This window comes from Diabrotica virgifera, chromosome 8 (genome assembly GCF_917563875.1).
Source record: "Diabrotica virgifera virgifera chromosome 8, PGI_DIABVI_V3a".
NCBI lineage: Eukaryota > Metazoa > Arthropoda > Insecta > Coleoptera > Chrysomelidae > Diabrotica > Diabrotica virgifera.
In genome coordinates this window covers 79,749,489-79,762,667 of record NC_065450.1, presented here as the reverse complement: position 1 = coordinate 79,762,667, position 13,179 = coordinate 79,749,489, and the positions used below count along the sequence as shown (strand labels likewise).

Here is a 13,179-nt window from a genome sequence, read left to right as displayed (position 1 = left end):
GTTTTCGATATATTGAAAAAAATCGATTTTCATTTTGTAACTTCAAAGGGCTGTAACTTTTTTTGTAAGCACATTTGTACTAAGGTAAGTTAGGTTCAATCGAACTATTTTTGACCCGAGAATGTGTGGTATAATTTATGACCATTCTTTTCGGGACACCCTGTATATTAGACGAAGATTGGTAGAAATTTTGTTGGTAATCCAATTATGTAAATCAAAGCCTTACCCACTAGCTAGGTAGGTACATTTTCCAAATAGGTATGTAATTTTTTATTGCAATACTGAAACATTTACAATAATTACGTACCTATTGCTTTTAAAAATTATTTAAAAAGTCACTACAATTATAAACTTGCTTTTTGTCTCTGTACTCACAACAATAAAAACTAATATACACACAATTTGTTTACCCATAACCATTGACGTATTAATAAAATAACCGACATATTGAACAATTGTTGAGAGGTCATTGTAATTACCCAATCAGAGGACGTATAACGTTTTAAGCTGCGCCCAGGGCCAAGACTTTTGATGAATTCGCGCACATATACATTTACTCCCAACGCGCCGAAAGAAGTATAACTTCAAAAAGAAGCAATCCATTTGCATCATTTTAGTACAAAAAACACTCGAAACTGACGTACCTTAGCAGTGACCCTGGGCATCAGGTGCTCTGGGGTCAATTCTGATAGCGTATTCAAGTTAAGTGACCCCAAAAATCCCGATTAATCTGCTTGTATCAATTTATTGCAGAAAATTGAAGATGCAATATTTCGAGCAAAATATTGCTCGAAACCTCCAGAAGATGACGTGCCTTAGCAGTAGCCCTGGGATCAGATATTCCGTGGGTCGGTTATGATGACGTATTAATGTTGAGCAACCCCAAAAACCCCGAGTAATAATATATTTTTTTTTTATTTAATTTAAAAGTATTTTGCAATCTGTTGAGTGTCAACAATAAACAAAAGTAATGACATTGACTAAGGACAAGAAGGATTTTACCCACTGGTAAAATCAAAGTAAAATTTTTATATAAAGTTGTGTAGAAAATAATTACATTTTATAACTACTAACTATTTAGTTTAAAAGTTTACTCTAAAAGTTTGAACCTCTTTAACCTACGCTGTTCTTGGGAATTGTCCAGGAGGTTAAGTGTAAACTGGTTTTCATGATCCTCCAACTTGGCAATGTATGCTGCGCTACGTTTTGTGATGACTTCTTGTACCATATCCATTTTAAGGTCTCGATGAATAATTCTGTTGTTGATGTACCAAGGTGCATTAGTAATGGTTCTGAGGGTTTTTGATTCTAAGCGTTGGATGATTTTGATGTTGGAGTGACTGGCTGTTCCCCATAGTTCCAACCCATATGTCCAGATTGGCATAAGTATTGCCTTATAGAGCAGCAATTTGTTATCCAGAGATAGTCTTGATGAACGGCCCATTAACCAATACATATTTCTGAATTGGAGACCTAGTTGCTTTCTCTTGGTCCAGATATGTTTCCTCCATGTGAGACTTCTGTCCAAATGAATACCAAGATATTTTACCTCGTTGACTGATGGTAATTGGTGACTGTTTAGAGTTACAGGAGGACAAGTTCCTCTTCGTGTTGTAAATGTAACATGAATAGATTTTCCTTCATGGACTTTGATTTTCCACTCCAAAAACCAATCATGTATTCTGTCTAGATACGCTTGAAGGAGATGCGAGGCATAAATAGGGTCAGTGTGTGAGGCTAGGATTGCAGTATCGTCGGCAAATGTTCCTAGCATCATTTCTTCTGTAGGTGGTCTCTCCTCTAGTGGTTCCTGAAGAGTTGGAGGTATATCTGCGGTAAACATGAGATACAAGGTAGGTCCCAGCACGCTACCCTGTGGTACGCCAGCTTTGATAGAATCGAGTTTGGAAATTGCATCTTGGTATTTAATAAAACAACACCTACCTGACAAATAACTCAAGACTCAATAATATACTGATTTTAAAATATTTATGCACTATTGGATGCATTTTTTGTACTATAAATACAATTTTTCCATCCATTTTTGTGTTTTAAACTTTTTCCCTGGCGTCATCCCGAACATAATGCAGAAGGTTTTAAGTCGATAGGTGCTATAATATTTAAAAATCGATTTATTCCAGTGGCTTTAGTTCTAAATGCCCTGGTCTGTAAAGGTTGTCAAATGTTTTAAAATATTTTTTACATAGTTACATCAACAAAAATGCGTTTAAAGCAATATTTTTTATGATTTTTTTTATGTAACTACACATATTTTTCTCTATTTTAAACGTTCTCTAATTTAAGTTTTATTGCTTGAAAACTTTTTGAGGTGGAGAAAAATTCAACAATAGATACATATAATATCTACTTTCAACATATCTAGTTTTTCATTTCTTATGAGGCAACTTTTATTATCGAGTTTTTGTTGTAATTGCTAAATATTTATTGTACGATTTAAAGTTATTCTAAATCCACTCCCCTTTTAAAATTAAGACTGTTAGTTAAGTAAATTGTCTTCTATCAATTATTGTAAACGTATTCTAATTAAATAAATGTGTGTGTAATATGATCAACATTAATAAATGTTGTTTTTGTTTATTAATATATTAAATGTGTTTTATTGGAAACAACAAAAGAAACAAAAGAGACGTGATAAAATAGAGCAAAATGTATCAATATACCCATGTTAGTTTGAAAGAGAGGAGATTTTCAAATATTTCGGAGCGACAATCACCGCAGAAACCGACATCACGGAAGAGATAAAAAGGGAGAATTCAGGCAGCAAACAGAGATGTAATGTATAGCCTTCACAACACTTTTAATCCAAGAGCTAATACGAACATTAAAAAAACAAAATGAAATGAAAACAAAATGAATGAAAAATTGAACAAGAAATAATGTGTAAGATAACATTGAGTAGGTTTGTATTTAAACAAACAATCAAACATGGATAAGATAAAATCCATAAAATAATGGAAGGAAGAAAAAATCATAACCCAATCAGTTTATACTGGGAGACTTTAACAGTTACAGTTTCTCTGGGCTACGCATATTCTGACTCAAGTTAATCCATGATCCTGAACTTTCTCCATCTTTTCAGAGACAATTTTGAAAAAGAGGATATAACCAGGATGCCTGTTTTTCAAGTAATAACCTCGACGATTGATTTATCAAAGTAGAATCCGGCACCAAAAACAAAAACTCAGCATACACCAATTGGTATGAATATCTCATTCAGAAGGAGACTTAACTTAAAAAATACAAACTAGGAAAAGTATGCAGACATGTTAGATTTTACGTCTTGAATTAAAATCAACAAACTATGAAAAATTTGTAAAATAAATGTGTCTAGGGAAGTACACGAACTCCACGGGGTTGTACAGAAATAGGTTTCCGGGATGTCTAGTGAGTCCAAAGAACTAATTATAACGTACAAAACTCTATAAATAACTGACTCAGTTAGTCAAGAAACGATTGACTACTGAGCAATACTACTCCGAAAGCTGAGTCAAGTCAGAAACATAAAGTGGATCGAAACCCTATAAATCATAGATATGACACATAATAGCAAAAATAGCATGGAACTTTTTTAGGGAACTTAATTCTGACGATCATAAACCACTTTTAAAGTTACAACAAAAGTCATTAGTCAACTCTTTATGAATGAAAGAACTAAAAACCTACATATCTTCTTTTTCTTCTCGTTGCCCTATAAGATCGTCGGACTTTGGTATCACCTATCCATCTTTTACCCATTTGTTCCACGCCTTCCGGTCCTGTCATTTCCTTCATCTCTTGCACTGTTTTCCCTCTATTTGTCCCGATTTCCCCGACTTGTTCCATTCACACCTTTCTAGGTCTGCCCCTTCGTCTTTTCCCATGTCTTTTGGCATCTGTCACCTTCTTTACTAGTCTGTTCTCGTTCATCCTAGTTTTATGTCCAAACAAATTCAGTTTTATTTTTTCAATGTTCCTGACTTAGCACGTTTCTGATGTTTTCGTTCCTTTCCCTATCCATCTTCGTCTTTCCAGCTATTGTTCTCAGCTGCTTCATTTCTGCTGCATTTATGGCACTTTCATGTCTTTTATTTGTGACCCGTGTCTCGCTTGCATATAGAAGAGTTGGTACTGTGATTGTATTATCTACATGTATTTTTGTTTCCTGGCTGATTTCCCTTTTTCCCAGTATCGTATTATTAATCGCATATTATATTTTCGTAGCTTTCCTTGTCCTATTTGCAATTTCTAGGTCTAGCTTTCCGTCATTCGGTATTATCGTGCCCAGGTACTCGTAAGCCGTCGCCCTCTCCAATTCTTGTCCTTTACAGAGCACTCGTGTTTCGCCTTCAATTTCCTGCTCCTGCTGACCTATTTTCATCGTCTTGCATTTGCTGATGTTTATTTCTAGTTTCATTTTTTCATCTCAGTCCATACATCAATTAGTCGCTGCATCTTTCTCGGGTTGTTTGCTAAGAGTACACTAGCTCTCTGCTAAGAGTCTACTAAAAACCTACATATATAAAGACCCAAACACTAGAATAAGACTAAATTAAGAGACAAACCAGGTAGCAGCTCCATTTACACTCAAAGAACTCGCACGACGCGACGGTATGAACAGGTTAAAACTAAGAAAGCTTTGAGTGTGGATAATCTATGCCGTGAGCAGATATATACCCAGAACAGCTTCTAGAACAGAACTGTACCAAGGAGCAAAAATGGATCTTGCAACATCATTGCACGTGCTGTAAAGCTTGCGAATTTAAAAAATCACGGAAAAAATCTAAAAAAATAACCTTGCTAAAACCAGGAAAGGGCCTAGAAAATCCCAGTAGCTACAAACGTATCTACTTGTTGTGTCAAAATACGAAATTCTTATTCTGGCGAGAATAAAAAAAATGTTGGCAAATATTGCACCAGTTCAGTTCTCACATTAACAGAACACATTGACCCATTCGAATGAAAAAGGCAAAACAGAGCTGCTTTCGTAGATCTGACAGCAGCCTGTGACACAGTAAGGCAAAAGAGATTGCTCCACAAATTGTACGACACTCTCAATGACCACCACCTAAGTAGGGTACAAGAATCTACAGGTCGAGCAAGTCTCGTAAATTTCACGATTGCGAGCCACGCTTCACGCAACCGTGTTTGCGTACTTGTGTTTCAAGTTGCGTGGTCGTACGGAGTTATATTTACCAAATTTAAATATAATCGTTTTCAAAATTAAATCAATATGTCAATATGGCTACTGGGTGTAAAAGATAAATCTTATTCTATCTGTTCTTAATGAGTTTTAGATAATTTTAGTTGTATTTCTTTGTAATTTTGTGTTGTACAAAGATTAATTTAACATTTTCTCTGGAAGTATTAATTTAGAAAGATAATATGCTTCATTGGTGTTGTGTTTTGAAGTGTGAAATGTGATAAAGTCAAGATAAAGTTCACTTTTAAACTGAACTAAATAAGGTATCTGAGAGACAACAATGGTTAAATGCAATACAATGTACAGGTTTTACTAGCGAAATGAAAATTTTCCTGTCCTGTCTGCTGTAATCATTTTATATCTGGTAAGTTACAATTACAACAGTAACGATTTTTGAAGATGTTAACATTTTAATCTTATAGGAAAACCAGCCGACTTAATAGATAATAACAATCTCCAGATTGGGTTCCTTCAATAAATATGGTCTATAAACACAATGAAATAAGTTCCCCAAAATCTAAAATGGAGTGGTATCAAAGGAGAATTAAAGGGAAAAATATTCATATTGAAATTATTTATAAGGCACTGGACTGTCTTAAATTCTACAATAATACTAGGTGGGTAAATGATTTTAGACATTTTTCATTAAGAGTAGATTAAGATTAAGTAGATTTTCATTCAGTAGATTTAAGACTTGTTTACACGGGTAGAGTAATGATGCAAGTACTTGATAGAGTAGAGTAACTCTACCTGTAAAAATGCTCAGCACAGTAGAATAGCTGGTAGAGTGTATAGTTGGAGTTAAAGTAGAGTGACTAGCAACCTATGGCAAAGTAACTACTCTATGACCACCACTACTGCCAAAATGTCTACTCAGCTGCACACTCTACCCATGGAACACGCTCAATTATGGCAGAATAGAGTAGGTAGGAGAGTACATGGGGGCGCTGTCATTCTGGCTGGAATTGTGTTTTGTGTAAATAGTGAAAATGAAGTTCACCGAAGATGAAACTTTAAAACTTGTAGAGCTATAATACGGGGAATACCAGTGTTTATGGAATTTAGGTAGTGTATACTACAGAAATAAAAGTTTGCAGCAAGCTGCGGAGGATGAAATCGTCGAAAGAATGGCAAAGGGGGCTTTGGAGTAAACAAGCTTAAGCAAAAAATTAAGAATTTAAGGTGCACTTATAATCAAGAGTGTTTAAAAATACAAAAATCGGTTTCACTATACTAGCATCAGTACTATACTTGTACTCTCCTCACGTGAATGGTATCAAGCCATTTTTGGTAGAGTACTACCACTACTCTACTCTCCTCAAAACTCTACCCATGTAAACAAGTCTTTAGAAACAGTGGAAAATGAGGTAGCTAGTAGAGTAGTAGTAGAGTAAAATATACTGGTTTAGCAAATTGCAATGTTTTAAGGTAATACAGTAGCGATAAACAGGTAGCCAAAACGTGTTCCAAGATTGTCACTGTAATTTTGAATATTTTTTCGAGGCATTTGGCACACATATTCGTAAAATAATAAAGAATGGCGGTACAGAGCCCAATTTGAAAAATATATTAATATGTGGAAATTACTCTGTAATTATACAATATTTAAAAAATGAGCCTGTACCGCCATTAAGAAGAACAAAAAAATACACTTTCTTCAAATAAACTTTTTTATCCGATGCCTAGATTTTGTGTAATTTTGGAACTACTAATGAAATAAAAAATTTTAGTAGTTCCAAAATAACACAAAATCGGATAAAAAAGTTGTATTTGAAAAAAGTGTATTTTTTTGTTCTTCTTAATGGCGGTACAAGCTCGTTTTTTTTTATATTGTATTTAATTACAGAGTAATTTCCACATATTAATATATTTTTCAAATTGGGCTCTGTACCGCCATTCTTTATTATATTACGAATATGTGTGCCAAATATCTTGAAAAAATATTCAAAATTACAGCCGCAATCTTGGAACACATTTTCGCTACCTGTTGATCTATACTGTTTCCTCTTAAGATAGTTTTAATAGTTATTTATGATATAAGTATTAAATTTTAAGATGCGCATGTGAAAGTTAACTTGAAAAAATAATTTTATTAATGTTTTGACTTCCACATCAGATGTCATTGTCAAAATACAAAATATTCATTATTATTAGGTTTGTTCTAGCAAACGGTCAAACTAGTCAAAAACCATCAGCAAACAGTTGGTCAGTAAAAGAACATAATACAGTCACCAGTGCGATCCCCTCTACTCGCGCTGGTCCACTATTCGCTGATGGTTTCAAACTGATGCTAGAACAAACCTATTATTATTATACATATCATTATCTGTAAATAATATTTCTTCTGATTGTTAATTGTAAAGGATAGAAAAATTACCATTTATTTTATTTTTTTTAGAATCAGCTGAGAGAAGTGGTCTACAAAAAAACCAGGAAGGAAACGGAATATGTGGCTACGAAAGGCAAAAGAAAGGTTTACAAAGCAAATGTGACACATTTTTTTGAAATATTTAGGAATATCAGTAAATTGCATTAAAAAAATGTATGAAAAGATTTTGTTCAATAAAAATGTTTATATTTATCAAGGATGTATTATTTGGTATGGCCACATATCGTCAGTGATGTAATAATACATCCTATCTGTTTTTTCATGAGTTTTGTAAGAGAGACTAAAAACTTGTCTTAGGGTCACCTCCTGTTTTCATATGATATTTTTTGACTTGTTTTGTAGTAAATTAAACTATCTATGAACTACAAAACAAGTCAAAACTTACATATGAACACAGGAGGTGACCTTAAAACATGTTTTTCCATCTCTCATACAAAACTCATGAAAAAACAGATAGGAGGTATTGTCACATCAGCAAGGATGTACAGTGATGAGTGCCCTAATAACCGGCAAAATATTTAGTTGTGAGATAAAAAGAAATGAAACTAGTCGAGCTGGGAAATTTAGCGAAATTAACCTTTAAATTTACGTTATATTGATCCCACCTTTACACATATCGGAGGAGTATGTCAACTAAAACTGTCACTGTGACAGTGGTAGTTTCCAAACTCGTCTGATACGTCTGAAGGTGGTACACAATCAATACAATCTAAATGTATAAGTTAATATCGCTAAATTTCCCAGCTCGACTAGTTTCATGTCTTTTTATCTCACTACTTAATACATCTTTTGTGCTATTTTGCCGGTTATTAGAGCGCTCATCACTGTATTTCTGGTATATCCAGGGAATGTCTACAAAATATATTTTGAATGTCCAGAGAACATTCGTGGACATTCATGGAATGTTCCAATAAGACATTCAGGTAATGTTTAAAATGCTGACACAGGATTTTCCTGGGATGTTCTCAGGGAACATGTTTTCGGGGATATTCCAGGAATTTTTCAATGTCTGTGTACCTTCTATGGACCTATATGGAATATTTTGGTGTTATTACCGCCGCACTCCACTTGCGATTTGTAATCAGGAAGATTGAACACATTGTTTCAAATACAAGTCAATCCATTTGTGACTAAATAATCATGGATTGACTTCTATTTGAAAGAATGTGTTCAATCTTCACAACTACAAATCGCAAGTGGAGTCCGGCGCTTAGGGCTACTTCCTCTTCGGTATTATGTATTATACTACAGAAATCAGGAACTTTCCTTCTAAATATATGTATGCATCTTGGCCATCAAACATATTCTTCCAAGCATTTTTTTAAGGGGTCTTGTGGGTAAAAAAAGTGACTTTTTAAAAAAATTATATCTCGAAAACTAAAATTTATTTTTATTTATAATTGGAACATGTAAAAGTATAGTACTTAAGGTAGTCTCAAAAAAAGTTTCAGCCAAAAATATTCATTTTTGTAGAGTTTAAGTTTTTTTGCGTTGGCAGCATAACTAAGTCCAGTCTCATCTGAAATCAAAAAGTTTCTTGTAGTTTATACCTCTGGCTAGAATATGAACGAAGGAATTAAAAAAAAAATGAAATTTGAAGATTTTACATAAGTTTAAACACATTTTTGACCCCAATTTTTCTCATTTTTAAAGTAGTTTTTTTTATAAAACAAAAATGACCTCATCTAATAAAAAATCCTTTGTTGATTCACTAGCCAGAGGCATAAACTACAAGAAACTTTGATTTCAGATGAGACTGGACTTGTTATGCTGCTCACGGCAAAAAAGGGCTGTTGTCGAAAAATTGCAGTCAACTCTACAAAAATGAATATTTTTGGCTGAAATTTTTTTGAGAGTACTATACTTTTACATGTTTCAATTATAAATAAAAATAATTTTTAGTTTCCAAGATATAATTTTTTAAAAAGTCACTTTTTTTACCTGCAAGCATTGATTATAAATATTCCTCTGCAAGACAACAACTTAACAAATTGTTGATTTCAAATTGTAACAGTTGTTTTGCAAAGTATGCTGCCCTCTTGTATTTTCTGTGTTATCTTCATCATACAATTACTTCATCTAAAAACTTTCTGCGATATATTCGCAACAACAAAAACAAACAAAACAAAAAAAAATAAAACAAAAGTTTAACCACCTTCACACCACAGAATCAAGCAATCAAGTTACACAAATTTTCAAACACCTCACCTGACACAGCGTCTCAAGTACGATTGCGCGAATTGGTAAATATAACTCTGCACGACCACGCAACTCGAAACACAAGTACGCAAACACGGTTGCGTGAAGCGTGGCTCGCAATCGTGAAATTTACGAGACTTGCTCGACCTGTAGATTCTTGTAAGTAGGGTCGTAGATTCTTGACTACAAACGTACTTTCGTCATGCTGGAATCCAAAGTTAAGTAAAGTAAGCAGGTTCAAAATAACGGCCTCCCAAAGAGAAGTGTTTTAGCTCCAATGCTTACCAATATATTATATATATTATAGTCAAAGCCCGAATTTCACAAGAATCTACAGGTCGAGCAAGTCTCGTAAATTTCACGATTGCGAGCCACGCTTCACGCAACCGTGTTTGCGTACTTGTGTTTCAAGTTGCGTGGTCGTACGGAGTTATATTTACCAAATTTAAATATTATAATCCTTTTCAAAATTACATCAATATGTCAATATGGCTACTGGGTGTAAAAGATAAATCTTATTCTATCTGTTCTTAATGAGTTTTAGATAATTTTAGTTGTATTTCTTTGTAATTTTGTGTTGTACAAAGATTAATTTAACATTTTCTCTGGAAGTATTAATTTAGAAAGATAATATGCTTCATTGGTGTTGTGTTTTGAAGTGTGAAATGTGATAAAGTCAAGATAAAGTTCACTTTTAAACTGAACTAAATAAGGTATCTGAGAGACAACAATGGTTAAATGCAATACAATGTACAGGTTTTACTAGCGAAATGAAAATTTTCCTGTCCTGTCTGCTGTAATCATTTTATATCTGGTAAGTTACAATTACAACAGTAACGATTTTTGAAGATGTTAACATTTTAATCTTATAGGAAAACCAGCCGACTTAATAGATAATAACAATCTCCAGATTGGGTTCCTTCAATAAATATGGTCTATAAACACAATGAAATAAGTTCCCCAAAATCTAAAATGGAGTGGTATCAAAGGAGAATTAAAGGGAAAAATATTCATATTGAAATTATTTATAAGGCACTGGACTGTCTTAAATTCTACAATAATACTAGGTGGGTAAATGATTTTAGACATTTTTCATTAAGAGTAGATTAAGATTAAGTAGATTTTCATTCAGTAGATTTAAGACTTGTTTACACGGGTAGAGTAATGATGCAAGTACTTGATAGAGTAGAGTAACTCTACCTGTAAAAATGCTCAGCACAGTAGAATAGCTGGTAGAGTGTATAGTTGGAGTTAAAGTAGAGTGACTAGCAACCTATGGCAAAGTAACTACTCTATGACCACCACTACTGCCAAAATGTCTACTCGGCTGCACACTCTACCCATGGAACACGCTCAATTATGGCAGAATAGAGTAGGTAGGAGAGTACATGGGGGCGCTGTCATTCTGGCTGGAATTGTGTTTTGTGTAAATAGTGAAAATGAAGTTCACCGAAGATGAAACTTTAAAACTTGTAGAGCTATAATACGGCGAATACCAGTGTTTATGGAATTTAGGTAGTGTATACTACAGAAATAAAAGTTTGCAGCAAGCTGCGGATGATGAAATCGTCGAAAGAATGGCAAAGGGGGCTTTGGAGTAAACAAGCTTAAGCAAAAAATTAAGAATTTAAGGTGCACTTATAATCAGAGTGTTTAAAAATACAAAAATCAGTTTCACTATACTAGCATCAGTACTATACTTGTACTCTCCTCACGTGAATGGTATCAAGCCATTTTTGGTAGAGTACTACCACTACTCTACTCTCCTCAAAACTCTACCCATGTAAACAAGTCTTTAGAAACAGTGGAAAATGAGGTAGCTAGTAGAGTAGTAGTAGAGTAAAATATACTGGTTTAGCAAATTGCAATGTTTTAAGGTAATACAGTAGCGATAAACAGGTAGCCAAAACGTGTTCCAAGATTGTCACTGTAATTTTGAATATTTTTTCGAGGCATTTGGCACACGTATTCGTAAAATAATAAAGAATGGCGGTACAGAGCCCAATTTGAAAAATATATTAATATGTGGAAATTACTCTGTAATTATACAATATTTAAAAAACGAGCCTGTACCGCCATTAAGAAGAACAAAAAAATACACTTTCTTCAAATAAACTTTTTTATCCGATGCCTAGATTTTGTGTAATTTTGGAACTACTAATGAAATAAAAAATTTTAGTAGTTCCAAAATAACACAAAATCAGATAAAAAAGTTGTATTTGAAGAAAGTGTATTTTTTTGTTCTTCTTAATGGCGGTACAAGCTCGTTTTTTTTTATATTGTATTTAATTACAGAGTAATTTCCACATAATAATATATTTTTCAAATTGGGCTCTGTACCGCCATTCTTTATTATATTACGAATATGTGTGCCAAATATCTTGAAAAATATTCAAAATTACAGCCACAATCTTGGAACACATTTTCGCTACCTGTTGATCGATACTGTTTCCTCTTAAGATAGTTTTAATAGTTATTTATGATATAAGTATTAAAAGTACAATTTTAAGACGCGCATGTGAAAGTTAACTTGAAAAAATAATTTTATTAATGTTTTGACTTCCACATCAGATGTCATTGTCAAAATACAAAATATTTATTATTATTAGGTTTGTTCTAGCAAACAGTCAAACTAGTCAAAAACCATCAGCAAACAGTTGGTCAGTAAAAGAACATAATACAGTCACCAGTGCGATCCCCTCTACTCGCGCTGGTCCACTATTCGCTGATGGTTTCAAACTGATGCTAGAACAAACCTATTATTATTATGCATATCATTATCTGTAAATAATATTTCTTCTGATTGTTAATTGTAAAGGATAGAAAAATTACCATTTATTTCATTTTTTTTAGAATCAGCTGAGAGAAGTGGTCTACAAAAAACCAGGAAGGAAACGGAATATGTGGCTACGAAAGGCAAAAGAAATGTTTACAAAGCAAATGTGACACATTTTTTTGAAATATTTAGGAATATCAGTAAATTGCATTAAAAAAATGTATGAAAAGATTTGTTCAATAAAAATGTTTATATTTATCAAGGATGTATTATTTGGTATGGCCACATATCGTCAGTGATGTAATAATACATCCTATCTGTTTTTTCATGAGTTTTGTAAGAGAGACTAAAAACTTGTCTTAGGGTCACCTCCTGTTTTCATATGATATTTTTTGACTTGTTTTGTAGTAAATTAAACTATCTATGAACTACAAAACAAGTCAAAACTTACATATGAACACAGGAGGTGACCTTAAAACATGTTTTTCCATCTCTCATACAAAACTCATGAAAAAACAGATAGGAGGTATTGTCACATCAGCAAGGATGTACAGTGATAAGTGCCCTAATAACCGGCAAAATATGGGCAACATATTTAGTTGTGAGATAAAAAGA

General features: G+C 33.4%; 1 long non-coding RNA gene across 3 annotated transcripts; it reads left to right on the top strand.

The window, feature by feature from the left end:
• The first annotated feature begins 5,083 nt into the window (after positions 1-5,083).
• On the top strand, positions 5,084-12,822 carry LOC126889513 (uncharacterized). Of its 3 annotated transcripts, none has more exons than XR_007700059.1 (3): positions 5,084-5,564; positions 10,661-10,855; positions 12,642-12,822. It is a non-coding gene; the product is annotated as an uncharacterized LOC126889513 (long non-coding RNA). The 3 variants fall into 3 exon arrangements; XR_007700058.1 differs by lacking the exon at positions 10,661-10,855 and adding an exon at positions 5,623-5,817; XR_007700057.1 differs by lacking the exon at positions 5,084-5,564 and adding an exon at positions 10,184-10,602.
• Positions 12,823-13,179: the final 357 nt, after the last annotated feature.